The sequence below is a fragment of the Talpa occidentalis genome, unplaced genomic scaffold (assembly GCF_014898055.3).
Source record: "Talpa occidentalis isolate TD23 unplaced genomic scaffold, MPIMG_talOcc4v2.1, whole genome shotgun sequence".
In the NCBI taxonomy this organism is placed as follows: Eukaryota; Metazoa; Chordata; class Mammalia; order Eulipotyphla; family Talpidae; genus Talpa; species Talpa occidentalis.
The window spans coordinates 75440573-75456991 of record NW_026555331.1 but is presented as its reverse complement, the minus strand read 5'-3'; the positions used below and the strand labels follow the sequence as shown (position 1 = coordinate 75456991).

Below are 16419 nucleotides of genomic sequence, written 5' to 3'. Positions count from 1 at the left end.
GGGAAGCCCTGAGTGGCTGTTGAGCAACCTGAGTATGCTAAGGAAGGCCAGCCAGTCTCTTACTATCACCTGTGGGTGATGCCCTGCTCATGGTTCAGTGAGGGTGAGTTGTTGAAGAACCTGTCCTTGAGGGACGGGTGGGGAACGTGGCTTGTGGTGGAGCCCACAGCCAAAGAGGAGACCCAAGAGAGGCCGCATGTGGACCTTGTATCCACGGATCCCCAATCCATTTGGTTGTGCAATGGGTTGGCCTGAGTGCAGGGGCCTGCATGTTGCATTGGTGGCTATGAAAGCTGTGTTGGAGTGACAACAGACAGAAAACCCTGAGGATCGGGTGGTTACCCCCAAAGTACAGAATAGCCAGTCCAAGAGTGAGTGCATTCTGGGGGTGGATGTGGTGTGAAGCTTGTGGCCAGGACCACAGCGGGATGGTTACCCCCATGAATGAGCAGTGCCTTCAGCAGCAGTTTTGGTGGATCATCTGCTGGTACCAATAATTGTCTTTTGCCAATAGGTTGGTGCCCTGCCTGGAATTATTTGTGTTCAGTTGTATTGTTTCATTGCTATTTTCTTTTGTGGGTCATGCATTGTTTATGTTTAAGGGAAAATTATATATACTTGTATATAGATTGTTTAGCAGATAACCCTGAGGGGGTGGACTGTAGGGTAAATGTTTTTTCGGGCTTTTCTGCCCTCCCACCATTAGGATTGCCCTGCCTGATGGGGTACCTGCAGTTGTTACATTGTTGTAAGCTATCTTGTTTACTTCTGTGGGCCAGGGGAGGAGTATTTATACCCTCACCAAAAGAAGCAGAAGCAGCAGAAGCAGCAACCACAAAAGCCCAGAGTGAAGACTTGTCTGGGGCCTGGAGGCCTCCTGGCCCCTGGGCACCCCTGCTTGCCGTGTACCTGGTTGCTGCAATGCATGTAAAGATCAATAAATGCCTGAAAAACCCACTGAAGTCTCCAGGACTCTCCTTTACCCGTCTGCCGGATCAGAAAACCTGCTCAGTGACCATCCTGCCCCACATTTGGCCTCTGATTTGTTCTCATGGGTCATGTTGTCACTCTCGTCTTTCTTCTTCCTCCATGGTAAGTGTAGTGCCAGGAAGGCACAGAGCTGGTTCTCTAAGATCCTGTGCAGACGGGCTAAGGGGAATCCTGGAGCCCTCCATGGCTTTCTCAGGCTTTTATTGAGCTTTCACATGTAGTGCTGCAACCAGGTACCCAGCAGATGGGTGCAGAGGGGCCAGGAGTCTGGCAGACCTCCCAGCCCCTGGCAGGTTCTCACTCTGGGCTCTCTGGCATGCTCTTTTTCTCTCCTATCTCCTGTTCTCACTTGGCAGTATATCAATGCTTCAGCCCTGTCCCACAAAAGTAAACAACACAACTGAAAATAACAATGTAACAAATGCAGGTGTCCTCCATCAGGCATGCAATCCTAATGGCTGAGGGCAGGAAAGCCTGAAAATCATTTAGCCTACAGTAAGCAATTTAAGTATCTCTTGCCTTGATGTTTGTTGTTCTTTGCTTTATAGTAATCCCTTTACAATTTATTTCATGTGTGGCTTGTTCATAAATTCTTTTAATTTTTGCTTTTCAATGGAGCTACTTTCTCTTCCTTTTGTCTTGAATGCTAATCTTGCTGTATAAATGATTCTGGGCTGGAAGTCCTTTTAAGAACTTTAAATATCTCCTTCTAATCCCTTCATGCTTGTAATGTTTGTGCTGAAAAGCCTGCTGACTTTTATATAGGTTAACCTTTTTCCTTTTGATGTTTTAATAGTCTGTTCTTGTTGGTTTTCAACAGTTTTATTACTATGTGTCTTGGTATGAGTCTGTCTGGTATTATTTTTTTCTTTAATTCTTTGGGCCTTGACTCATAATGTCTGGTTTGTTTCCCATATTGAGATTATTTTCAGTTATTATTTATTTAAATACATTTTTCTATACTTTTTTTTCTTTTTCTTTGCCTCCTGGGAACCCATGATATGGATATTATTTCTCTTTAATTTGTCTCAAAGGGCTCTTATACATTTTTCCTTTTTAGATAATTTTTTCTCTATGTTGTTTCATTTGTGTGCTCTCCAACATTATATTTTGGAGTTTATTAATTCTCTCCATTGCTTCTATTGTTTGTTGTTGAGGTCTTTAATTGCATATTTTAAATTATGTATGTTATTTCTTAATTCCATAATTTTAATTGTAGCCATGTTGTATATATTTTGTATTTAGTCTGATGGTTTTTCACATCCTCCATTTTTCATGTGTTCCACAAGCATTGTTAGAAATGTTACTTTGAAATCCTGCTCTATTATTGACTGCATTTCTGTTGGATTTGGGCTCTTGTCAGGTTATTTTTCTCTCTCTAACATCTGTGGTGTAATTTTCTGTATCCTCATTTTATTTTATTTTATTTTATTTTTTTTGTTTCTAATAGGGATGGATTTTCCGGTTATTGTCTTTGCACTTGTTAAAGTACCCTGAGGGCTGGTGCTCAAGGGGTAGCAAGTATCAAGGAGTCCTGGGCAAGTGAGACACCAAAGGAACACTTCCAGTAAACTGTTGCACTGTGGCTGGCAGGCTGCATGTTGGGACCCACACTGATCCACTCCTGTAAACTGGCCCTGAAGTTTTAGTAGCTCTTGTCATCTCAGGCCCACATTCAGTCTAGACTGTTTTGTAACACTAGATGTGTTGTGGGCACAGACTGCAGTTGATGTAGGGCTGGGGCCCAGATTTCTTTTCTTTTTCAAAACTGAGCCTTTTCCCCAGAGTGTTGGACCCAGTTATCGACAGCTACTCGAGCTCTAGTTTATTCAAGAGTTTCTTTTTATTAGTTTTAGCCCTGGTTTGGGGACCAGCAGGTGTTTTGAATAGCTCAGCCTGGCCTTCAAGTAGCTTGCCTTTTCTATCAAGAGACAGACTTCTACTTCTCCCTGCTGATACAGGCTCCAACTGTTCTATATTGAGAGCCTCAAACTCAAGCCATTGATCCTTGTTCTGTATCTCCTCTGGTGTAGCTCTCCAATAGTAGAACCTCCATACTGTGTGTCAACTTGTGAACTGTTTATTCAGTGCAGCGCCAGCTCTCATGAGTCTCTGACATTGGCATGTCCCCGAGTCAACGGTACCAGGGGCCATAAATGAATGAAATAGAAATAAAAAAGACAACCCAAAAGATCAATGAAACCAAAATCTGGTTCTTTGAAAAAAATAAACAAAATAGACAAACTCTTAGTTTGGCTCAATAAGAAAAAGAAGGAAAACCCTCAATAGGATCAAAAATGAAATAGGAAAAGTTACAGCAGAAACTGCAGAAATTCAGAGTATGTTAAACGAGTCTATGGGCATATATAAATAAACAAATTGAACAACCTAGATGAAATGCACAGATTCTTACATTATATAATCATCCAAGTCTGAATAGGGAAAAAAATGGAAAACCTGAAAAATCCAAAATCAAACAAAGAAATTGAAACAGTAATCAAAACTTCCCAAAACAAAAATTCTTTCTGGACCTGATGCTTTCACATGTGAGTTCTACCAAACTTTCAACAACAAAATAATAACTATCCTGCTGAGAATCTTTCAAAAATTAGAGAAAGTTAGAATTTTTCTAAACATATTTTGAGCTCAATTACACTAATGCTGAAACCAAACAAAGACAACACAAAGATAGAAAAGTACAGATTAATTGCTCTAATGAACATAGATGTAAACTCCTCCATTGAATCTTTTTTGAAGGTTTATTTATTTATGCATACAAGAACTGGGGTAAGGTAGGTACAGGCAGAGATGCGAGGGTGGAGGGGGGTGAGAGGATTCACCAGAGACAGAGTGGGGAGCAGAACAGGTGGATTGACTGAAATACACTGCTGAGGGGAACAGCGGGTGAGACAGGAGAGGTAAGCTGTGCCATGTTGGCATGTCGGTCCCTTCCTGGTTGGGGATCGAACTCGTGCTGCAGTAGCTGTGGATTGCTTCATACTGCTGATGCTTAACCCCTTGTGCCACCAGGGAGGCCCCCACCATAGAATCTTAGCAAACTGAATTGAACAATGCATTAAAAAATTACAATTCCTGATGAAGTGAGATTTATGCTATGGACACAATGATGGTTCAATATCCAAAAATCAATATAATTTGCAACCTCAACAGCAAGGAAAGAAAAATCCCCCGATCATATCAATAGATGCTGGAAAAGTGTTTCATAAGTTTCAGAATTCATTTATGAATTTCCCTTTAGAAACTGGGAATAAATAAAACTATCTTAATATAAAAACAGCCAAAACCGAAAACCCCACAACTAACATCATTTGCAATGCTGAAAAACTGAAAGCCTTTACACTAAGATCTGGTACAAGATAAGATGTCCACTCTCACCACTACTATTTACCATAGTATTACAAGTCTTATCTAGAGCGATATAGCAAGAAAAAGCAATAAAAAGGATCCAAACTGGGAGTGAAGAAGTAAAGCTACCATCATTTACATATGCTATGACAATATACATAAGGAACCCTCAAGGCTCCACAGCAAAACTAACTGAAGCAATAAGCCACTTTAGTAAAATAGGAGGATACAAAATCAATACACAAAAATCAGTTGGCTTCCTATAGCCAAATAACGATCTAAAGGAGAAAGAAATTAAGAAAATCGTTCCATTTATAATCTCACCAAACAAAAAATACCTTAGAATATACCTAACAAAGGAGGTGAAGAGCCTATGCAAGAGAAACTATAAGTCACTGTTAAGAGAAGTAGAAGATACAAAGAAATGGAAAGATATTCCCTGCTCATGGATAGGAAGAATGAATCCTGCCAAAATTTCCATCCTGCCCAAAGTAATTTACAGATTCCATGCAATCCCAATTAAAATCTCAATGCTATTCTTCAGAGAAATAGAACAAAGATTACTGAAATTCGTATGGGCTAACAACAAAAACAACAACAACAACAAAAACCTAAAAACCTATGAATATCCAAAGTCTTCCTGAGTGAAACAGAGGAAAATGGAGGCATCACACTTCCAGAAGTCAAACTATACTATTTAATAATTAAAACAGCATGGTACTAGAGCAAAAACAGACACATAAACCAGTGCAACAGAATTGAGAGCCCAGAAATAAAACCACGTATTTATGGGCAACTAATATACAACCGATAGCAAAGCATATACACTGAATCAAAGAAAGTCTCTTCAAAAAATGATGTTGTGACAATTGGACTTCCACATGCAAAAGAATGAAACTAGACCACTATCTCCCACCATGTACGAAAATCAACTCAAAATGCATGAAAGACTTGGATATAAGACCGGAAATCATAAAATGCATAGAAGTAACATGGGCAAGACCCTCCTTAGCGTAAACTTCAGAAACATCTTTGTGCACTCATTTCAGCTGCAGGGAAAATAGAGGAGAAATAAGCAACTGGGATTGTAAAAGGGTCATCCCCACAGAAAAGTGAGTTTCCCTGACCTGCCTAAGGAGCTAAGCAGTGAGGGAAAGCTGGTAAGTACTTGGGAGAGAAGGTTGGAGGGAGAAAAGACCTCCAGAGGCACATAGAACAGAGAGATGTGTGAAGAAGATGCCGCACTTCCTTCTCAGCCTAGGACTTGCAACATGGTCTTGGGGACATTGAAAGAGACACAAAATAGATGTGTGTGAGAGACTTGTGGGAAGGCTGACAATGGCAGCCTTTATCTGAACTTGTGTTTTGATTTTTCTCTTTTCTTTCCACACTTGCCCTTTCTGTCCCTTTTTTACTGTTCCCTACCAGAAGGTGCCTTAGACTTTTGGCAAGCGTTCAGACCTCAGTGGCCCTGCTTTGAGTGAACCCTGCCTCGCTGGGCGTTTCCCAGCTACGGTTTGGGTAACTTTTGGTGTCTAATTGGAAACTATTATCTTCTCTTTTTTCTATTGCACATTAATTCTATTTAAGTTATTTTCTATTGAAAGTCGTATGCACTAATGGTATGTTTGTCTTCATGTGGCAGATGGCAAAACCCACTTAGAGTGTAAACTATTTGCGGGTCTCAGGGTGCCTCTCATTCAGCCAACTAACAGGGCCATTCAAACTGAAAGCTTCTGTACAACAAATGAGACAATGACCAAAACAGAGAGAAACTGAAATGGGGAAAATATTTGAACACCAATATTTATATGTGTTAGACTTGGTATGACTGGGTGGCCGGAAATGATTCAGACTATGAAACATATGATAACACTCTAACGTAAAGCATCTATTCAATAAAATAGGTAATGTTGTTTTACACACATAACTCATTATCTAGGCTGCATGCTTTTATTGAATTTAAATGAGATGCCATGGGATATAGACTGGAAGTTTCTATTTATTTATTCATATTTCTCAGATGTCCATGATTCTGAGTTTGTGAATTACCATTCTGAAGTTTTTAAAAAGATCTCAACCATTCCCTTCCTTACACAATTACTACTTGAATTTTGGGGAAAGGGATTATATATACACACTATTTAAAAAATAAATCACGGGGCCTCCCTGATGGCGCAGCAGTTGAGCGCTGGGCTGCGAAGCTGCCCGCAGCCTCTGCAGCGCCAGTTCGATCCCCGGCTGCTCTCCGACCACTGGAGGAGGGTCCCACATGGCGCACAGACCTCTCCTGCCGCCCGCTGCTCCCCTCAGCAGTGTACTTTGGTCCTTCTGCCTGCTCTGCTCCCCGCTCTGGCTCTGGTGAATTCTCTACCCTTCCGTGCTTCTGACCGTACCCAGTGCTTGTATAAATAAATAAATAAATCTTAAAAAATAAATAAATAAAAAATAAATCACCAACATGACACAAGCTTCTATTCTAAAATTTTCATGAAGTCCTTTTGTACTGTACACTCGCCATCCTGAGCCTTTACTACACACAAGAAAAGAAATGATCCATCTTTTTTTTTTTGATTTAGTGAGTGACACTGAATTGGCGCAACATGGTTACTCTTGTTATGTCTCTAAACATTTTCAGTATCAATTTAGAATCAAAATTAATAAACCAGATATGCTGTTGTGTCCCTGCAGATGGGCATGGTTGTCTGGATCACCCACCTCTCCTTGAAGACTCCTGCCTTTTTTCAGCACAGCCACTGCCATCTTTCAAATTAAGACCAAGTTGTCCTGGTGCAGGGCGTGTGGTTCCCAGCCTGTTGCTCCTGAATCAACTCATTGTATGAATCCTATAAAATAGTTCATGCTCACGTTGTAATACTTTTATTAAACAATTTAAATTGTAGTGGTGTATAAATATTATTAGCTGGTTTAATTAAATTCTAACCATGACCTTTTTCCATAATTTATGGAAATTTTCATTTTCATTCTTTATGTGTATACTTCAGTCAAATCCTGTGGAGTCCAGTCTAGTTCAGATCAATAAATATTTTCAGTCTAGAATTCCATTTTTAGAGATAGGTTCTGAACTATTTATAGACAAAATGGAATTCTGTTTGGCATTTTTAAAAAAATTAATACTAGGGGGCCTCCCTGCTGGTGCAGGGGTTAAGTCTCGGTGTTATCAAGCTATCACCAGCCACCGTGGCATGAGTGACAATGAGTTCAATCCCCAACCAAGGAGCTAACCCACATGGCACAGCAGACCTCTCCTGTCTCACCCACTGCTCCCCTCATTACTGTATTTCAGTAGATCTGCCTGTTCTGCTCCCCACTCTGTCTTTGGTGAATCCTCTCACCCTGTGTACCTCTGACCTATACCCCAGTTCTTGTATGCATAAATAAATAGAAATAAATCCTTAAAAAAATAATACTAGGGAGTAATGATAGAGGAGGGTTTTGGATAAGGTTAAAACTGAAGAAAAACTAACATAAGCTGATAATAATAAAGCAGGGTGATAAGTGTATTCTAGTATTTTACTCTCTACATTAGAAATATTTTTGAAAATCTCTAATCAGAAGTTTAAGAAATGTACTATAATTATACATGCATACTAAATTATAATAAATACGATGTTAATAATAAGGAAAACCATTGGTGAAGAAAAAACTCCTTCAGTATATCTTACTCACTTAACTCCTATCCATATCCTTTAAGGGCCGGTTCCCATGAGACACAGAAACACAAAAGGGTATGGTCTGCTCTTACTTCTTCCAGCACCCTTCCAGATCGTCTCACATCATTGTCAGATCTTCTGGTATGCAAGAAAAATGAGAAGAAATGGAGCCACTCACTCTCTGAGGTGCTTCTGCTTCCCGGTCTCTACTGCTCTGCCCAACATTTGAAGGTGTCTTCTGGATGACAGAGGGTCAACCCCCGCCCTCATGGGCAGAAGTATCAGTTTCTGGAGGCTTTGCTGCAGGCACCTCCCTACTGCACATTTTCATTGAACCAGAAATCTCTTTTTGACTTCACCCCACTGTCTGGCACCTGCTCAGCCACTGCCTGTGGTGGTCAACCCCACAGCAGCCACAGGACATTCATGATCCCCATTGCGCTGTGTGTGGGGTGCAGGCTGCCATATCATCCATACAATACTTTCCACTCTCTTCTCTTTTTCAGGCTTCAAGCAGAAACTTGGGGTAGAGCAGTGAGTCCCCTGCAGATTGGAGACCTGGTCTCACTACAGGATGCTAGTGTTCCCTTTTTAAGAGGCCCACTATTAGTTTTACTGTATGATATTAGTATTGCTATCATTGTTTTGTTGTGTCACATCTCCGATGAAGAGAGGAAAGGAAGTCTTCTCTAACTCTACTCTTCTATTTATGTAGCTTCTGGGTACCCTGAGGCAGTGGTTGTGTGATAATTGAGTATAAAGGGGTAATCCCCTAGCTCTGGCTGAGCACATGGCTGTCTAGTCCTCTCTGCATTGTGACTGGGCTAGTTCCCCACCTGTGCTCTCATCCCTGTACTTCCTCCTTCCTGCCTGCAGACAGGATTTTATAGTCTCTGGAGACTTGTGTGCATCTGAGAATTTGTAGATCCCACCATAGGGGAGCTGCTTCTTTATGTCTGTCTTCAATTTTCCTTCCCTAGGGAGTTGGAAGAGGAGAAAGAAAGTGCATGGAAAACAAGCAGAGAAGTAATGCTGCCATTTATGTTTCTCTGGTAAAACTATGAACTAATTCATACTCAAATTGTAATGGTTTGGATTTTGTCTTTTAAGCATACCAGTAATTCTACAGATTGATCCCAGAAAGATTCCACCTTGGGTCTTCAAAAGGAATCTTAGACAAGGGTTGTGTGGACTGGGTCAGATTCCATGGACACACACAGACACCCCCCCAAAAAAAATAAATAACAGAAACACCATTAGCTGAGGAGTACAGCATGGTGACACAAGCATGAGTTTGAGAGTCTAGGTCCCAAACTGTTTTTGTTTCAGCCTTGCAGTTTCAGTCTCAGTTTTCTAATCTGTGAAAGGAACCTAGTACCCTTCTTCAGGAGCTGCTGTATTTGTTTTATTGAGATAATTGATATATTTAAAAGAGCTTTCTAAGCTATAATGCACCTATACATATGCAAGAGCCCTTGGGCCCTCTTGAGACCACAACGTATTATTATCCTGGTGCTGCTTTTGCTTAGCTAAACCAAGAGAATCTTTGATAGTTAATTTATGGGCTGCCTTTTGTGGTCTTGATCCAGCTATTTTATACTTCTAACAGAGACAGCACTTCAAAGGGGAATCTATTAATGAAAGTTGTGTGCCCCTGAGAGGAGAATCAGTAAGCTTTTGACCTATTAGCTCTTACATAAGGTTTCTCCTCCATAATCAGGGCATGGTGAACTTAAAACCAGGTTTGTGGGTTCTGACCCAGGTGCTTGCAAGTGCAGGACACAATGCTGGCTCTGAGTGTAACAACAGGGTTTATTAACAAAGTGATAAGAGAGAGAAGGATGTTGGGAAGAAGCAAATAGTTTCTAAGGCACAAAACATCTTTTGTCATACCCCAGGTAGACTCTTTAGTGTCCAGTAGTCCAACTTAAAGTTGCTCATTCAAGATGGCATTGTCCCTCCAAAGAGGTACCTGGAGCTAGTGGCACACTGGTAAGTGGACCAGTATCCAATTCGTGGTGGTAGCTGGAGGTGACCATGGGTGGTACTGCTGAGGTGGCACTACAGCAACCAGCAGCACCTATCTAGCTCCTAGGCTGGGCAGTGCTAAAGGGTGGACTGGACAGTGCCAGAGGCCACAGAACTAGAAGGTGGTACAGAATGTACCAGAGGCAGGAGTAGAGGTCAGATGGTGGGGGCCAGAGGGTCAATAATGTGATGGATATTTTTTAGAGATGGTGCCAAAGGACCAGTCACCTGTGTTATAACTCTTTCAGTGGCACCAGGCACAAGCCAACAGTGCCATTTAGGAGGTGACGTCTGAGGCAGGGTCAGAGGCAGAAGCAGGGGTCAGCCAACTAGGCAGCATGTGGCAGTTCCTGAGGTCTGGGATTAGCAGTCAGGGGTGGCAGTCAGGCGGTGGTTTGAAGTGAAAAAAACAAGCTAAGATCTTGAGGAGTCTTGGAGGTCTGCATCAAAGGTCTTCCCAGGAGACGGTCTGAATGGGTGTCTGAAACTATCTGAAGACCCAGCTATATCCCCTTCAGGGTATCTGCCTTTCAGACCTGATTGGCCTGATTTTACAAATGCCTCTGTTTCTAAGACTTGATAGGCACTGGTGCTAGCTCAAACCTGATTGGTCCATTTTCAAAACCCTGCAGGTCTCAAAACCAAAACGCTGCTAGTGTGTGAAATCCAACCTGCACTGAGGTTGGGTCATTTTGCAGCAATGGTGGCCCCACATCAGAGACAGGCAGGGAAGTTCTGCTGCATCTCTAAACCAGAAGCCTTTTGGGAGGGGAGGGAGTCATTCAGTTAAATCTAAATTTCAGACATTTCAGATATTTAAATGTCATTTGTTATTTGAAAATAAAATTTCACTCAGCACCCTATGTTTTTGTTGCTAAATTTGGTGAGGGCAGCCATAAATGGTTACAAGATGCTGTGAGAGCATATATACAGTGTACCCTGACCTTGGTGAGGATGGTGGTATGAAGAATGATACAGACACCAGGAGTAAAAGATAGGTCATCAATTAACTCTGGCTTAACATTTCAAAGGCAGAACCAGCCTTCATACACAGTTGAGGAAGTACATGGATAAGCTCCATTCAAAAAATGCCCCTGGGTTGGACGTTGATTTTTAAAGTTAGATGTTACTAAACAGAGTGATTTATAGATTGCACTATGGGGAGACTTTCTGGGGAGTTTCCACACAGAGTTACAGAACTCAGAGCTGGTGAAGACAGGACTATCTGCCAAGAAGGTCAGGAAATGTTCTCCCTGACCAATTACTAGAAATCCTCTGCTCACAGAGAAAGAGAGACAGCAGGTGAAAACCTTGAGTAGTTCTCAATAGAAAAGTCTTCTTCTTTTTCTTGGCATAGGTAAATTCTTAGTTCTAATAGAGAGTCCACACCACATGGACTAAAAGTCACTCAGATTCTATCCCAAAAGTTTAATTTTAGCCCCACCCAGCAATTTATTACATATTTTTGTTCTTAATATGACTGTGATTCAACTGATTAGGAAAGACCCATATTAATGTAATATTCAATATACATTTATTTAACAATACCCAAAGGACTTATGTCAGCTTGAATTTCTATAAAAACCAGTAAAGGTGGGTTGGGAAATAATAACTCTATTCTGTGGAATAAAGTTTATGCACTTTATTAAGTCACATGCTTTGTGTGTGTGTATATGTATATATATATATATAATATATATACACACATATGTATACATTTATATATTTTTGTTAAAAATAATTAACTCATAAAACAAAAAAGTGAGTCTAGTGTTAATAAGGAGTCCTTTTTCATTAAAGTATAAATGAAATCACAAGCTTGCTGGGCTTGGGAAATATTTCTGTCTCCTGAATTCTCTTTCTGTCATTATCTGTTCCAGTGTCATTTGATAATTACTTTTCATATTCCATATCTGACCATGCCCCATTTTGTTCCATTCAAGGAAACAATTCATTCCCTTTATCATGGTTTCCTGGCTTTAATTTTTTTCTAAAGAATAATGGTATGGTCTGCCTCTGGATATATCTGTTTTTCTAATCCTGGCTCTTCAATCATTTCTTCAATTATGTAATATCAAATATGTTTCTAGTAAACTCCCTATTTTTTTTTTTTTACATTTTAGAATGGCAGGTTTATTAGAAAAAGTTAAAAGAAGAAGAGAAGTACCTGCATAGTCACAGGCAGGCAGGAAATCTCAAACCTCCTACTTCTTTAAGACAGAATTTAGTTCTGTTGCAACCAGGTAACATAAATAAGTTAAACTGATTAGTGAATACCATGGAAAATCTACTGCCCATCTCCCCTCCAAAAGGGGCAGTTACTACTCATATAAGAATTCAATCTGATTTTCCTCTTGAAGTCCAATTTACTCTTCTGAATGTCTTTAAAACAAAGAAATATTGTAAGATAAACTCTCAGAAACATTTCCTGTTTTGTTCTCAATGGTTCCTTTAATTTTTAATGTTAACCACACAATTACTTTATATAATCAGATTTAGAAAATACTCTTCTATATCACCGCTTTCTTGAACTCAGTTCTTCCCAGCTATACACTGGAGTCAGCTCCAGTCAACTTCTGCAAGTCAATGTTGAATTTTCAGGAATTTTTCTGATAGAAATATAGTCCTTTTGGTGGGAATATTTATATCACTGAAATTGGTAAACAGGCTCCATAGTTTCATCCTGTAGCCATTGTTGCCAGAAGGTTTGCCTACAATTTTTCCTAAATCACTTTTGAAACTTGATCCTGAGGATGGGGAGGTATAAGTTGTTGAGACTTCACCTGGAAATGGAAGACGGGGGGCCTGACACACTCATGTGGCCCACTTTTGGGTAAAATGCAAGTACTTTAGTCTTTAGACATTGTCTTTCCATCTCTAATGATCACTAAGTTCCAGATGCCTTCTTCATCTTCCTAGGACATCCCAGACTATTCCTTTTTGGGGGTTTTCCACTGACATTTTATTCTGCCTAGAATGTTCTGCCCACCTTTCTTTCCTAAACTTACTGAGAACTTTACTAAAATTCTTTTCAAGGAAAACAGTCCTGACCACACTACCTACACTTGAATTCCCTTCCCAACACTCCTTATTTCTCTCCTTTCCTCTTGGTTTTTCTTCATGACTCATCAGCACATGGGATATTATTTATTTGCCTACTGGTCTTGCTTATCATCCTCTGTCTTACTACAATGTTCCCAGCAGAAGGCAGAGGCATCTTCCATCTTTGCTCACTGTATAAACACTCTCTAGCATGGAGGAAATGTTCAACAGTTGCACTGAATAAATAAATAAAATCAAACCTTATTGGTGTGATGTTATTTCTTCTTGATAGTAGTTCTTTCCTTATAGAGAGGAAATGGAGACAACAAGTGTGAAGGAGCCCCCTAGAGTACCCTGATGCCCACACTGTGTTAATATCTCTAGGCTCCATAGGTACTGGAAGAGGATGAGAAGTGCAAGTATGGAAGAAATAAAATCGCCTCACCTTAGAGAACATTGAAAGTAATGATTCTTCTCTAGTCATCTTGTCTGTGACAACAGAGGAAGTTCTCCTGGTAATGAACTCTTGCCAGTCTAGTAGGTACTGATGGTCGAGTGTCTTCCTGTTCTTTGTAGGGGAGGAGGGGCGGCTATATTCTACATGCCCCTATTCTGGGGCAGTTCTAAGTTACGTATTAATGAATTTTGACTCCTAAAAATGCTTTCTAGGATCCAAAGAGATATGGTCTGACAGTTTTTTATTTTATTTATTTTTTAAAGATTTATTTTTATACAAGAACTGGGGTACAGGCCAGAGGCACAGGAGGGTGAGAGGATTCACCAGAGACAGAGCGGGGAGAAAAACAGGCAGACGGACCAAAACACACTGCTGAGGGGAGCAGTAGGCGAGATAGGAGAGATCTGCTGTGCCATGTGGGTTTCTCCCCGGCAGGCCAGGGATTGAACCCATGCTGCAGAGGCTGCAGACAGCTTCACAGCGCTGCACTCAACCCGGTGTACCACTTGGGAGACCCTCTGACAGTTTTTAGAGGTGTATTGGCAGGTATTAACTCTGCCCCAAGCTTACCTGTTACAGTCAACAAGGCACCAAAAAATAACTGTCCTTTAAGACTAACCTCAACTTCATGAGTTTTCAGTGGCTACCAGAGCTCAACCAAGAGAAACATTTATCAAGGACTATATTAGAAATTAATTTCTTTAGATTCATAGCTTTCAATCTTGTATCACCTGGGGATTTATAAATATATATATGCCTGATTCTCACCCTTTCAGGACTCTGATTCAGCAGATCTAGACTGTGATCCAGATAACTGTATTGTTAAAAATCTCCATGGGTATTTGGTTACAGATGCCAGTTTTGATTATTTCACAATATTATAAAAATTGATCATGAATTGGAATGCTTAAGAGGGTCAACCAGGTAACATAAATAAGTTAAACAGATTAGTGTACCATGGAAAATCTACTGCCCGTTTCCCCTCCAAAAGGGGGAGTTACTACTCATAGTCAACTTGCATATGGCCATTCAAAGCCAGTGTTACTAAATCCTATCATTCTTTAAGGAATGGTAAAAAAAACTGAGTTTTTATGTGTAATTGCCCAGGTTTTATGTTTACCCAATTAACCCTTATCCCACTCCCACTTTTGTGGGCAAACCAAATTTATTTCAAGCCAAATGTTAGCTCAAAGGCAGTCTTTTTGCTACTTCTGAAAAACCTTTTCTTGGCTGAAACCAGTCTGTTACAGAGCTGTGTTGCTGCACTGAAACAATTTGACTTCCCATTTAAAATTTGTTTAAAAGAATTGTGTCACTTACATATATAAAGAAAAGTTATAAGAACTTAAAAGAATTGTGTCACTTACATATATGAAGAAAAGTTATAAGAACCCCCACAGATTGGTGACTCTGCTCATTGTAATGCTGCTAGGGGGCACAGCTAATTGTACTATTCCTTGTCCTTCTAAGACTCTGGGAATAATTCATTCCTAGTCTTAGTGTAAAGACAGATTGAGGGGCTCCTGAGAGATTTGTTTGTAGATATTCTAAGGACACTGTGAATGATACAACTGATTTTGCTCCTTGATGTTAACTTAATCATGATTAAGCAGAATATCCCAATTTAGAAAGGACATGAAATGACATGGTATGCATTTTTTCACACTGAATTCCTGTTTTCACTTTTATTATTCATTCACTTATGTGACCGCATGGGATATATAATTTTGAACCTCAAACCTGAATGTTGGCATTTCTATGTCCAGAGACTTTTTTCGAGCTAGGAATAGATCTAATTAAATGTGTGTAAGACTTCTTAGTTGAAATTACAAAACTTACTAAAAGAAATTAAAGACAATCTGAATAAAATGGAGGGATATACCTTCACTTTATAGTTTTACTTTGTTTTACTCTATAGGATTTTTCTTCAGTTTATTTTATCTTGCTCTGTGTTTAGTTTCTAGACTAAATGTCTAATTATACTTCTTGGATGGATGGAGAATGAAATAGAAAATAATGAATATTCAATAACAGTTTTGATTTGTTCTGTTTTGACAGAATAAAATTTCATTTAGGGTTTTGAGAGAAGTTAGTCATGAAACAGTACTTCAGTGTCAAACAGCTTATATTATTCTATATTAAGCCTATACTGAAACCAAAAACCAACATTTGCATAGTATCTAACCTACATTTTCAAACTATATACATTGATTAGAGTTGGTGAGATTAAATGGATTTAGCATGACATAGTTCTATTTACAATTAAATAGAATTTCACCTTATTTTCATGTGTCTAAAGGAATGCATATTTAAATATTTGAATAAGTAAATCACCCTTCACAATTTGTGTCTTCAGTTCTCTAATATTCACAATAAAGCCTAATGGTAAAACACCATCTTGTCTGACATTGAATATTGATTATTTAAAATTTTCTGACATTAGGATGGGCAATCAGTTAGTTTAATTTGTTAGTGAATTTGAATATATTTTCATAAGTTTATTCGCCATCAATATTTTATCTTATTTTCTTCTCAGATATTTTCCTGTGGGTTATTTATGTTTTTTTCTTATTGAGTTACATCCTGTTCTTTCATGCTGTTGAAGAAATGTGTAATTGACATTTGTTGTAAACATTTTTTTTTGTCTCTTCTGTTTTGAATATCTATCACAAAAGATATCATAAACTTTTATTTTCACATTGTCAAATCCAAGAATAGTATTTTTAATCTGAACATTTTGTTCAGGAAAATCTTCCCCACTAAAATATTTATAAAATATGGTATTATATATTTTAAATCTTTATTTACAGAGGATCACACATTTCTTCCTATTTATGTTAACATACCACACCCTCTCCCAAG

General features: G+C 39.4%; 1 pseudogene; it reads right to left on the bottom strand.

Annotated features, from left to right (window-relative positions):
* LOC119249952 (60 kDa heat shock protein, mitochondrial-like) overlaps positions 1 to 16419 on the bottom strand; it is a 98648-nt pseudogene that overhangs the window by 66579 nt on the left and 15650 nt on the right.